Below are 14,256 nucleotides of genomic sequence, written 5' to 3'. Positions count from 1 at the left end.
CTGGCATTTGGAGTGGAAGCAGTATTGTGGGACTGAGCCATGAGCTGATGGGGTCTATACTGACCCTGGTGTTGTCAGAATTGAGTTGTTGGACACCCATTTGGTGATGGAGGATTGGTTGGTGTTCAGCAAACTCCATATATTTGGTGTTAGAATAAAGATATCAGATCAGGTGCGGTGATTCATGCCTGTAGTCCTAACACTTTGGGAGGCCACAGAGGGCAGATCGCTTGAGCTCAGCGGTTCAACACCAGCCTGGGCAATATGGTGAAATCTTATGTCTACCAAAAATTTTTTAAAAATTAGCTTGGCAAGGTGGTGCACACCTGTAGTCCCAGCTGGGGCTGAGGCAGGAGGATCACTTGAACACTGGAATGTTGAGGCTCACCAGATTTATGATGTATCCTGGAGAATGTTCCATGTGTGTTTGAGAAGAACATAAGTTATACTGTTGGGTGAAATGTTATCTATATATTTCTTTTAGGTGTAGTTCTTTAGTGCTATGCAAGTGCATTGTTTTCTTTCTGTCTGAATAATGTGTTGTATTAAGTAGGGCAATAAAGTCCCCTAGTATTATCATATTTGTTTGTTTTTCTAATATATATTCATATTTTTGAAACAGGTCTCAGTTAATTTAGAAAGTTTATTTTGCCAAGGTCAAGGACACACACACCTGTGACAGGAAGTCCTGGAGACATGTGCCCCAGGTGGTTGGGGAACAACTTAATTTTATACATTTTAAGGAGATGTAAGACAGCAGACAATATGTGTAAGAAGTACATTGATTCAGTCTGGAAAGGTGGGACAACTTGAAGCAAAGGTGGGAAGACTCGAAGTGAGGAGGGGGCTTCCAGGTTGTATGTAGATAAGAGACAAATGATTGTATTCTTTTGAGTTTCTGATTAGCTTCTCCAAAGGAGGCAGTCAGATACACATCTGTGTCAGTGGCAGAGAGGTGACTGAATAGAATGGGAGGTAGGTTGGCACTAAGCAGTTCCCAGCTTGACTTTTCCCTTTAGCTTAGTGATTTGGAGGCCCCAAAATTTATTTTCCTTTTACAATATATTTATGTGCTCCTATATTGGGTATGTATATATTTTTAATTGTTATATTATTTTGACAAATTCGCCTTTTATTATCATGTAATAAAGTTCTTTTTGTAGTGACAGATTTTTTTTTTTTCTAAAAATCTCTTTTGTCTGATATGGCCACTCCTACACTCTTTTAGTTATTATTGACATGGAATATTCTTTTTCATCCTTGAACCATTAACGTATGTGTGTCCTTAACTCTAAGTCTCTTGTGTGCAGCATATTGTTGATTTTATGAATCTATTGAGACATTTTGTGAATGCTTTATTTTTTGCTTCAATAACAATATCCTAGAGTTGGTAATTTATAAAGAATAAAAGTTTGCTTAGCGCACAATCCTGGATGCCAAGAAGTCCAAGAGCGTGCCATTCCCATCTGATGAGAATCATACTTCCACATCACAACATGACTAAAGGCTTGAGGATGACAGAAGGTGTGCACCAGACCTCACTTTGATAATAGACCCACTCGCATGATGACTAACCCACTGTGGAAATACTGATACCAATCCTTTCATGAGAGTGGAGCGCTCATGACCTAATAACTTCTTAAGGGCCTCATTCTCACAATGGCAGTTAAAGTTTAACGTGAATTTTGGAGAGGACTCTCAAACCATAGCAATGTGTTTTCATTGGATAATTAAATCTTTATATATTTAAAAGAATTACTGATTGGTAAGAACTTATTACTGCCATTTTGTTCATTGTTTTCTGGCCATTTAGTAGTTTCTGTTTTGTAATTCTTACATGCTGTCTTCCCTTGTGTTTTCTTGAGTTTTGTTTTCGTTGTTGGATGCTTTCATTCTTTTTCTTTTGTATGTATGTACAGTGTTGTTTTTTGTTTTTTAATTTCCAAGAGACTTACATAAAACATCTCATAGTTATAAAGTCTAATTTAAGATAACAATTTAACTTTCTGTTTTATACAGATAGGGTCTTGCTTTATCCCAGGCTGTAGTGCAATGGTGCATTCACAGCTCAGTGCAGCCTTCACCTCCCCAGGCTCAAGCAATTCTCCCATCACAGCCTCCTGAGTAGCTAGGATTACAAGTATGTGCCCCCATGTCCGGCTAATTTTGTCAGTATTTTTTGTAGAGACAGGATTTTGCCATGTTGCTCAGGCTGGTCTTGAACTTCTAGGCTCAAACAATTCACCTGCTTTGGCCTCCCAAAGGGCTGGGATTACCAGCATGAGCCATCAGACCCAGCCACTTGTTTTAAGTAAATAGCTTTCTGAAATCTGTATTTTGTTTTATGTATTTATTTTAGAGACAGGGTCCTGCTATATTGAGCCAGACTGGTTTTGACCTCCTGGCTGCAAGCAAGAGTTAACTTCTGTGTGTAGAAAAACCAAACAGTTATACTCCCTACAACACATTATTTATGTCATACTTTACAATTTTTTATATTGTATACCCATTAACAAATTATCTAGGTTATGTATTTTAATACTTTTTTTGTAACTTTGTACCAGAGTTAAAAGTGACTTATGTACCATAATTACAGTTCTACAGCCGTCTACATTAGACTATATGTATATATATTTTCCAGTAAGATTTATACTTTTATATGTTTTCTTGTTGTAAATTAGGAGTCCATTACAATTTGAAAAATTCCTATTAGCATTTCCTGTAAGGTGAAATGATTACACATTTCCTCAACTTATTTGTTTAATCTGAGAATATCTTGATTGCTATTTCATTTCTAAAGAACAGTTTTGTCAGGTATAGTCTTCTTCGTTGTCAAAGTTTTTTCTTTTTCTCTCTCCATCTTCACTTTAAATATGTGATCTCACTCTTGTCTGGCTTGCATGGTTTCTGCTGAGCAATCTGCTGATAACCTTATAGGGTTCCCTTGTTTGAGAAAAATTTATTTTCTTTTAGGAATTTCTCTTTGTCTTTGAATTTTGGCAGTTTAATTATGTGTTCTGGGCAATTTTTATTAGTTCCTTTTGCTATCGACATTTTAAGCTTCATAAAACTGAATGTATTCCTTCTAAGATTGGAAAAATTTAAGACATATATTTAAACAAATTTTTAAGATTTTTCTCTCTTTACCCTGAACATGCTAAAATATGTACATTTTTACAGTTTATTATGCAGTATGTGGCCCAAATGCTTTATTCACTCTTTCATTCTTTATTTTTTTAATTAGGAACTTCCAAATGACTTAATTTTAACTTTGCTGATTTTTTTTTTCTGTATAACTGTCTGTCTCCCGTTAAAAACTTTTTATTATGTTTTGCGTTCTTCAGTTCCAGCATATCCATTTGGTTCTCTTTCTTTGCTATAATTGTAATTTTGTTCATGCATTCTTTCAAAAAAAAATTAGTGTTTTTTTTTTTTCCATCTCATTGAGATTCTTTAAGATAATTATTTTGAATTCTTAGCCATTTTTTAGATCTATATTTTGTTGTAAGTGGTTACTGGAAAATTTTCAGTTTCCTTTGGTAGTGTTATGTTTACCTGATCCTTTATTATCCATGAAGCCTTGTTTTGAAGTCCTTGCATCTGAAGGAGCAAATACCTCTTTCAGTCATTATAGACTTGTTGGGAGGTAAATACTTCTGTTTGATCTCTGGGCTGATGATATTTCCACTGAGATTGCAATTAAATCCTTTGGAGCTAGGCACATAACTACTACTGTGTCTGCAGTGAAGTTCATGTTTGGCAGACCTGTTATCAGGCCATCAGATTCTATTTTCTGGGAAGACTAGATTTTCTTCAGGAACTTTATCAATATGACTGGCACTGAGAAAAAAAAAGTCTCCAGTTATATATGCAGATGGGGGTGCTGATACAATAAATGTGAGCAGGTGTGGCTCCTGATGTGTGGTTCTTGCTGGATGTTTCAAAATGCTCTAACCTGGTCATTGGACAGGTTCCTAGATGAGTAGTACTGACCCTTGAACATAGCTGAGAGGGTGTGAAACTCATTCTTAGGGCTGCTTCAGGATACATAGCTGAAACCAAAGTCCTGGGGTTTGTTTCTGGGTTCATGGCATTTCTCCCTCTAGATTCTTGGGTGGGCAGTACTTCTCCCAGACTCTAGGTGACAGAGACTGGAGCTGGGTTATAGGGCTGTTTCCCGAATCACAGTGGGAATAAAGCTAAACAGCATGCCTACAGTGGCACATACAGGTGTGTTTTTTGGCAGGTCCCACGTTAGGAAAAACTGCTCCTGGACTTTGGTTGCATGGACTTGGAGCCAGGTTATGGTGCCACGTCAGGATCCATCATCAGATAAATACTGGCAAACCTACATCCAAGGGCCCAAATGGAAGTTTCTCTCTTTGGGTCCCTGTGTGTTTGGGATTTCTTCCACACCAGGACTGACTTGTGCAGGGGGGAGGATTTAGGCTAATTCAGAGATCACAGACAGTACCAACAGACTTTTCAGCTGAGACACAGGACATTATGAATTCTTCTAGGTGTCTTGGCAGATGGTGCTAGTGGCAGAAACAAAACCAAATGTTCTACAGCTAATTCTACAATGAGAATTGGACATATTTTTTATTCTGTAGCTGGGACTATGATGGACAAGCATACCCATGCCACTCAAGGGCATGCCCTCTCAATACAACCTTCCTCAGTCTTGGGTTCTTCTGTTTTTATGATACATCTATATTGCATTCAATATTTTATAGGTAAAAATTTTCTATTTTTTTCAACTCCATTTTACTGGGGAATTTTTTTCATGTAGGTTCTCCTCAATTATTTTATTTACTTATTCGTTTGTTTATTTATTTATTTATTTTTGAGGCAGAGTCTCCCTCTGTTGCCCAGGCTGGAGTGCAGTGGCGCCATCTCACTGCACTCTCTGCCTCCCGAGTTCATGCCATTCTCCTGCCTCAGCCCCCCGAGTAGCTGGGACCACAGGCGACCTCAGATGATCTACTTGCCTCGGCCTCCCAAAGTGCTGGGATTACAGGCATGAGCCACCGCCCCCGGCCAACACTTTCAAGTACACGGTCTAGTGGTGTTAAGTACATTTACTTTATTTTGCAATGGATCTCTATGAATTTTACACCCTATAAACAATAAGCTGCCCTTTTTTTCTCTCTTCAGCTCCTGAAGAACACCATTTTACTTTCTATAATTTTATAATTCTCAGTGTAATTACATAATGTCTGTTTCTGTTTGACTCTCTTATTTTATTTAAGGTAATGTTCTAAGCTTTTGTTTTGTAAGATGTGTCAGAATATCTTTCTGTTTTAAAATGAAATAATATTTAATTGTATATATATGTCACATTTTAAAAATCTGATACTGATCTCTAAAGGGACATTTGTGTTGTTTCCAGGAATTGTCTTTTGTAAATAACAATGAATGAACATGCACGTGTAAATATCTATTTAAAGTCCTGCTTTATCATGTGGATAACTAATATTTCTAGTACCATTTATTGAAAAGACTGTCTTTTTCTAGCTGTGTGTTCTGGACATCTTTGTTAAAAATCACTGGGCTGTAGGTTCATGAATTTGTCACTGGGCTCACTGGATACTTCGATCTCTCTGTTTTTATGCCAATATTTTGCTGTCTTGCTTATTATAGCTTTATAGTATATTTTAGAGTCAGGTAGTGCAATATCTCCAGCTTTGGTTTTTTTGTTGTTGTTGTTTGTTTGTTTGTTTTGCTCAGGATTACTTTGGCTATTTGGGGGTCTTTGGTTGTTCCCTATAAATTTTAAGCTAGTTTTTTTTTTTCATTTCTTTGAAAAAAGTCATTGGTATTTTGATAGAGATTTTATTAATCCTGTAGGTCACCTTGGGTAGTATAGCCACATTTTAAATATTATTTCAATTCATAAGCAAAAAAATATTTTTTCAAATTTTTGTGTCTTTTTCAGTTTCTTACTAATGTTTTATAATTTTCAGTTTAGTGTTCACCTTTTTAATTAAGTTTACTGCTAGACGTCTTTATTTTTTAGTGCGGATGGTGTGGATACAGAAGCAGCATTGGGCAAAATTGAATGTGTCCTTTTTTTTTTTTTGAGACAGAGTTTCACTGTTATTGCCCAGGCTGGAGTGCAATGGCTTGATCTCAGCTCACTGCAACCACCGCGTCCCAGGTTCAAGCAGTTCTCCTGCCTCCTCAGCCTCCGGAATAGCTGGGCTTACAGGCATGCACCACCCAGCTAATTTTGTATTTTTAGTAGAGATGGGGTTTCTCCATGTTTAGGCTGGTCTCGAACTCCTGACCCCAGGTGATCTGCCCGCCTCGGCCTCCCAAAGTGCTGGGATTACAGGCGTGAGCCACCGCACCCAGCCTGAACATGTCTTTGTGACTTAAACTCAACAAATTAGGTATAGATGGTATATACCTCAACACAATAAAGGCCGTATGTGACAAGTCAATGGCTGATACCATACTGGACAGGAAAGGGAGAACTTTATTTTTCATTTTGTTATTTTTGTCATGCACATCTGTGTAAAGAGACCACCAAAGAGCTTTGTGTGAGCAATAAAGCTTTTTAATCACCTGGGTGCAGGCAGGCTGAGTCCGAAAAGAGAGTCAGCAAAGGGAGATAGGGGTGGGGCAGTTTTACAGGTTTGAGTAGGTAATGGAAAATTACAGTCAAAGGGGTTGTTTTCTGGTGGGTAGGGGCGGGGTCACAAGGTGCTCTGTTGGGGAGCTTCTGAGCCAGGAGAAGGAATTTCTCCAGGTAGTGTCATCACTTAAGGCAGGAACCAGCCATCTTTACTTCTTTTGTGATTTCTTCAGTTGCCTCAGGCCATCTGGATGTATATGTGCAGGCTTGGGCTCAGAGGCCTGACAATTTTACTTTTAAGTTCTGAGATACATGTGCAGAACATGCAGGTTTGTTACGTAAGTATACATTTGCCATGGTGGTTTGCTGCACCTATCAACCCATCATCTAGGTTTTAAGCCCTGCACTTATTAGGTGTTTGTCCTAATGCTCTCCCTCCTGTTGCCCCCCACCCCTCGACAGGCCCCTGTGTGTGATGTTCCCTCCCTGTGTCCATGTGTTCTCATTGTTCAACTCCCACTTATGAATGAGAACATGTGGTGTTTGATTTTCTGTTCCTGTGTTTATTTGCTGAGAATGATGGTTTCCAGCTTCATGCATGTCCCTGCAAAGGACGTGAACTCATTCTTTTTTATGGCTGCAAGAGCAGAACTCTTAGGATGTTTTCATTTTATATTATAATTGTGTATGACAATATTTCACTGTGTACACTATAAGTGTGGAGCACAAATCAAATATAGGTCAGTGATGTGTCTGTTTCCACTATAAGAGTCTCTGTTTATCTGTATGCCTTATTGTTCCTTATTATGGGTTGTATACTTGTTCTGTTTGTATACAATGGTGATTTTACCCTGCCTAGGTGAGTAGGCATTGAAATTCTTCTACTTTTACCCTCCATTTATTTATAAATCTGTTTTTCTGTGTGTCAGAGAAACACTTTTGTGATTTGAAGATAATTTCAAAAACCGTCTTACCATTGTATCTGTTTTAGATATTATTTTTGATTGTCAACACATAAACTTTACAATCTTAAATATTTTTTAATATTCAGCTTAGTCATATTAATTATATTGATATTGTTACTCACTATATCTTTAGCATATGTTTATCTTGCAAAGCTAACACTTAGTACTCATTAAACAACTAACTACCTTTTCTGTCTTCTGGCCCTTTACAAAAATAATTCTGTTTTCTGTTTTAGAGTCAAACTGCTTTAGATCTCATGTGAGTTGATTCATACAGTTTCTTTTCATGGTTGACTTCATGTTGCACAATGTCATCAAGATTTACCTTTATTATACTTGTTATTGTAGCAGGACGAGCCATAGACAAAACCTCTCAGATATGGAGTTGTAGAAGGAAGGGCTTTATTCAGCTGGGAACATCGGCAAGCTACTGCCTTAAAATCCAAGCTCCCTGAGTGCACAATTTCTGTCCCTTTTAAGGACTCACAACACTAAAGATTTTACCATGAAAGGGTCGTGATTGATTTGAGTAAGCAGGGGATACGTGACAGGGGCTGCATGCACCAGTGGTCAGAGAGAAACAGCAGGGCAGGGAGTTTCACAATATTCTATACAATGTCTGAAATCTATGAATAACATCGGTTTCTAAGTTATGAGTTGATTTTTAACTACTGGGTTTAGGCCAGGCAGGCCTAAACCAAAACTGATTTTGGGTCTGGCGCCAGGCTGCCTATCTTTGGTTTTACTTCCTTGTTCTTTCTTAAAACATATACTGAGTATAAAACAATATGAGAGGGTCTCTCTCTTTCCTCATTATGATAGTTTTTGCTTTTTACAAGCTGAAGTAATATTTTAATATTTTTTATTTATTTATTTGGTGAGAGAAATTTGCATTGCTTTCATTTATTTGCTTTTAGTAACAATGCTACAATAATTATGAGGGTAGAAATTACTCTTCATATGACCATATGTGTGTGAGTGTGTATTTTTGCTGGATTTTTTATTTTATTGATCTAGCTGTTCACCTGTATACCCATACCAGATTTTTTTAGTTCTTTAACTTTGTATATGTTTTGATATCATGAACTGTGGTGCATTTGTTTCTCTTTTTGAAGATTGTGGGGTGTTTCATTGTCCCTTGAAATTCCCTATAATTTGGGGGTTCCTATTTCTGTTTCTGCAAAAATTTAATTAAAAATTTGACAGATTGCATTTAATCTGTAGATTACATCGAACAGTCTAGATATCTCATATTATTTGAAACTTTGAACAAGAGCATGCTAAAGTTTATGTTGTTTAATTTCTATAAATGTCCTTTTGTGTGTGTGTATGTGTGTGTGATGGAGTTTCATTCTTGTTACCCAGGCTGGAGTGCAACGGTGTGATCTCAGTGTGATCTTCAGCTCACCGCAACCTCTGCCTCCCAGGTTCAAGTAATTCTCCTGCCTCAGCCTCCCAAGTAGCTGGGATTACAGGCGTGCACCACCACACCTGGCTAATTTTGTATTCTTAGTAGAGACGGGGTTTCTCCATGTCAGTCTGGCTAGTCTCAAACTCTTGACCTCAAGTGGTCCGCTTGCCTTGGCCTCCCAAAGTGCTTGGATTATAGGCATGAGCCACCGCGCCCAGCCAGTTTTCTTTTTTTAATTAGTTTCTACTCTCATTCCAGTTTGGTCATTAAAAGTAAGCTATAAAGTTTCTATTTTAAAAAATTTGTTAAGACTTTTTGGTAGCCTAACAGGTGGTCTATCGAGAATATTTTATGAGCTATTCAGAAGGGTATGTATTCTGCTTTTGTTTAACAGTGTTCTCTACAATTCTATTAGACATAATTGTTTTATACTGCTTTGAAGCCTTCTATTTCCTTATGAGTATTCTTTTCTGATTATTCATTACAGAAGCTGAGGTATTGGAATATCCTGCTATAACTGTATTGCTCTCTATGTCTTGCTTTACTTCTGTCAGTATTTGCTTTATGTATTTGGAACCCTAATGTAAGACACACACACACACACATACACACAAATATATGTATATACACACATTTTTCAGGGGTTCCTAGTAAATGAACATTTCTAATATAATGTTCTTCTTTGTCTCTTATGAGCTTTTAGTTAAAATAAGTTTTATGAAATAGGACAGTTTTTTACTTTAGATGTACTTTGGGTAATGTAATTTTGACCTCTTCAATTTGGTTCTTTGCATAAAGTTTTTTCTTTCCTCTTGCCTTTTTCAGTCTCCTTTAATCATTAGATCTCAAGTGACTCTTGTAGAAAAGCAAGTTGTGGCCAGGCGCGGTGGCTCACACCTGTAATCCCAGCACATTGGGAGGCCGAGGCAGGCGGATCATGAGGTCAGGAGATGAAGACCATCCTGGCTAACACGGTGAAACCCCATCTCTACTAAAAATACAAAAACAAAATTAGCTGGGCGTGGTGGCAGGCACCTGTAGTCCCAGCTACTCGGGAGGTGGAGGCGGGAGAATGGCATAAACCAGGCAGGGGGAGCTTGCAGTGAGCCAATATCATGCCATTGTACTCCAGCCTGGTTAACAGAGTGAGACTCTGTCTCAAAACAAAAAAAGAGAAAGAAAGAAAAGCAAGTTGTATCTTGCTTTTTGATTTCTTAAATAAATTTATTTGGTGCATGTATTTCCAATGGAAAGGTTACTTCATAAATATTTAAATAATTTACTGAAATGGAAAGGCTTATTCATGTTATTTTATTGTTTTGATTATTGTATTTTTGTCCCTTATTTCCTTTTTCTGTCTTTGCATCCTTTTAACTTTTGTATTGATAGATTTTTACTTCTTTTTTTTTATGTATCTGTACAGGTACTTTGTGGTATCTTGGAAATTACATAAAATTTCTTAAAGTTAAAATAATACATTTTAAACTGGTAATTTCAGTTGCTTTTGAAAATTTTTCCTGATTACATCTGCCCTCGACTTTGTTATTAATGTCACTAATTATATTTTTATGTTGTATATTTATTAACAGATTATGATGAAAAGTTTATGATCATTTTTATGGTCTTTAAAATTTTAGAGAATAATTAAAATGTTTTCTGCACTATCATGATAATGGTACAGAACCTTACATTTGTGTATGTTCATGTCTTTCCCAAAAAGTTATTTATTTTCATATGTTTTGTTTTCTTGCATCATATTATTTTCAGTGGAAGATGCTTTCTTCAGCATTTCTTTTGTAAGGCAGGTGTTGTGCTAATATACTTTTTAACATTTGGTTATCTTGAAAGAGCGTTACTTTTTCTTCATTTTTAGGACAGTTTTGTATGTTATATTATTCCTACTTACAAGCTATCTTTCTTTCAGCATTTTAACTATATCACAATTCCCTCTTGTCTAAAAAAATTGTGTTGACAGATTAACTGGTTATCTAAGACCACACTTATAAATGACACATCACTTTTATCTTGCAGCTCCTAAGATTCTCTATCTTTGACTTCTGAAACTTTGCTTATATATGTGCCTTTTTATAAATCTCTATGTATGTATCCTAGTTGAAGTTCATTGAGCTTCTTCATTTTTTACATCCTTCTTTTACTTTTGGAAATTTCTCACTCATTACTTTTGTATTTTTCACCTCCATAATTTTTTTTTTATATTTTAACATTTTCATCGATATTCTCATTTGTCTTATTATGTTTTAGTTGTATGTGTTCCCCTTTAGCTCATTGAGGATTATTCAGGTTAAATTTTTTAAATTTCTACATCTTCATTTTTTTATGGTGGTTTTCTGAAAAGTTTTAAATTTTTTAATTGGGCCATGTTGCCCTGATATTTTGTATATATTGTAACATTTGTTTGTTATTTGAACATTAACAAAAAGGTATTTGTCACAGTCATTTCAGTGTTGCTTTGTCCTGACATAGTCTGAAACCAATTGTCTTTGACAGAGATAATGGGAGCCTCTCATACATGTTCTAAGGATGTGTCTTGTCTGGAATTTTATGTTTGTTTTTCAGTTAAAAAGGATTGTTCATGTTTCTTCTTATGGTCTCTAATCACTCTTCTACCTATTCCCTGTATTTAACACTACAGCCTGCTCCTGAAACATTTGCATTTGGTCTTAGCTGACCCATAGCACCATTTCTCTCAGCTCTCTGTGTTGTTGGAGACAGAAACCAGATTTTGTAAATACCCCAAAAAGCCAGAAGTAAGGATATGTGTATTAGTATTTTTCTTCTAAGTAAGAAGCCAGGAGTTGACAGTTTACTCCTATAGGCACAATGCTATATTGGGGAGTAGGAAAGCTGTGGTGAGTAAATGTAAAAAACTTCCCTTCCTGTTCCATGTGGTTCTTAGTATTGTGCTTACCTGTGGCATTGCATACAATTAAATCATTTACAGATTTTGCACAAAGGCATTTTGGTCAGTATATTTTTGTTACATGTCTGTGAAGAAATTATGGCCTGTGATATTTTGTTATGCTATCTTACTAATGTAGTTTGTATACATTTTCTATATTGTAAAATATATTCATATGAATCTAGTAGGATAATTTGTTATTTTTATTTCTTTCAGCTATGTGTTCTCCTTTCAGCCAAGACCTTTCACCAGTGCAGGGGATAGAAGATTCATTCCAAAAACTTGTACTGAGAAGATACGAGAAGTGTGGATATGAGAATTTACAATTAAGAAAGGGCTGTAAACATGTGAATGAGTGTAAGGTGCAGAAAGGAGTTAATAGTGGAGTTTACCAATGCTTGTCAACTACCCAGAGCAAAATATTTCAATGTAATACATGTGTTAAAGTGTTTAGTAAACTTTCAAATTCAAACAAACATAAGATAAGACATACTGGAGAGAAACTCTTTAAATGTATAGAATGTGGCAGATCATTTTACATGTCACACCTAATTCAACATACAGGAATTCATGCTGGAGAGAAACCCTACAAATGTGAAAAATGCAGCAAAGCCTTTAATAGGTCGACATCACTTACTAAACATAAGAGAATTCATACTGGATAGAAACCCTACACATGTGAAGAATGTGGGAAAGCCTTTAGACGGTCCACAGTTCTGATTGAACATAAGAAAATTCATACTGGGGAAAAACCCTACAAATGTGAAGAATGTGGCAAAGTTTTTACAAGGTCCACAATGCTGAATGAACACAAGAAAATTCATACTGGAGAGAAACCCTACAAATGTAAAGAATATGGCAAAACCTTTAGATGGTCCACAAGCGTGAATGAACATAAGAATATTCATACTGGAGAGAAACCCTACAAATGTGAAGAATGTGGCAAAGCCTTTAGACAGTCCAGGAGTCTGAATGAACATAAAAATATTCATACCGGAGAAAAACCCTACACATGTGAAAAATGTGGCAAAGCTTTTAACCAATCCTCAAGTCTTATTATACACAGGAGCATTCATTCTGAACAAAAACTTTACAAATGCGAAGAATGTGGCAAAGCCTTTACTTGGTCCTCATCCCTTAATAAACATAAGAGAATTCATACTGGAGAGAAACCCTACACATGTGAAGAATGTGGCAAAGCCTTTTATAGGTCCTCACACCTTGCTAAACATAAGAGAATTCATACTGGAGAGAAACCCTACCCATGTGAAGAATGTGGCAAAGCCTTTTATAGGTCCTCACACCTTGCTAAACATAAGAGAATTCATACTGGAGAGAAACCCTACCCATGTGAGGAATGTGGCAAAGCTTTCAACCAATCCTCAACCCTTATATTACACAAGAGAATTCATTCTGGGCAAAAACCTTACAAATGTGAAGAATGTGGCAAAGCCTTTACACGGTCCACAACACTGAATGAACATAAGAAAATTCATACTGGTGAGAAACCCTACAAATGTGAAGAATGAGGCAAAGCTTTCATATGGTCCACAAGGCTGAATGAACATAAGAATATTCATACTGGAGAGAAACCCTACAAATGTAAAGAATGTGGCAAAGCTTTTAACCAGTCCTCAGGCCTTATTATACACAGGAGCATTCATTCTGAACAAAAGCTTTACAAATGTGAAGAATGCGGCAAAGCCTTTACTCAGTCCACAGCCCTGAATGAACACAAGAAAATTCATTCTGGAGAGAAACCCTACAAATGTAAAGAATGTGGCAAAGCCTATAACTTATCCTCAACCCTTACTAAACATAGGAGAATTCATACCAGAGAGAAACCCTTCACATGTGAAGAATGTGGCAAAGCCTTCAATTGGTCCTCATCCCTTACTAAACATAAGGTAATTCATACTGGAGAGAAATTCTACAAATGTGAACAATGTGGCAAAGCTTTTCATCGGCCCTCAACCCTTACTGTACACAAGTGAATTCATACTGGCGAGGAACATAGTTGAATGACATTTCTAGTACTCTCTTCTAGTGTCTTTAAACAGCAAATAAATTGAAGAATATTGTTCCCATATAAACTTTTATTATTTATCTTATTTTAAATTTTTAAAAATTTCTGTAGATACATAGTGTGTGTATATATTTATGGCTTATTTGGGTTATTTTGATACAGGCATATGACATGTAATTATCATATCAGAGTAAATGAGTTGTTCATCACAAGCATTTATTCTTTGTATTACACACAGTCCAGTTATACACTTTTTTATTTTATTTTATTTTATATATATATTTTTTAATTTAATTTTATTTTATGAGACAGAGTCTTGCTCTGTCACCCAGGCTGGAGTGCAATGGTGCAATC

General features: G+C 36.3%; 1 pseudogene across 1 annotated transcript in view; it reads left to right on the top strand.

Annotated features, from left to right (window-relative positions):
* Positions 1 to 13,965, top strand: part of LOC115895251 — a 33,875-nt pseudogene extending 19,910 nt beyond the window's left edge. The window contains exon 4 of the transcript XR_004055459.1: positions 12,093 to 13,965. The product of XR_004055459.1 is annotated as a zinc finger protein 595-like (transcript). The remainder of the gene's footprint in view (positions 1 to 12,092) is intronic.
* Positions 13,966 to 14,256: the final 291 nt, after the last annotated feature.

The sequence above is a fragment of the Rhinopithecus roxellana genome, chromosome 2, assembly GCF_007565055.1.
Source record: "Rhinopithecus roxellana isolate Shanxi Qingling chromosome 2, ASM756505v1, whole genome shotgun sequence".
In the NCBI taxonomy this organism is placed as follows: domain Eukaryota; kingdom Metazoa; phylum Chordata; class Mammalia; order Primates; family Cercopithecidae; genus Rhinopithecus; species Rhinopithecus roxellana.
This window is presented reverse-complemented; position numbering and strand designations above follow the sequence as displayed.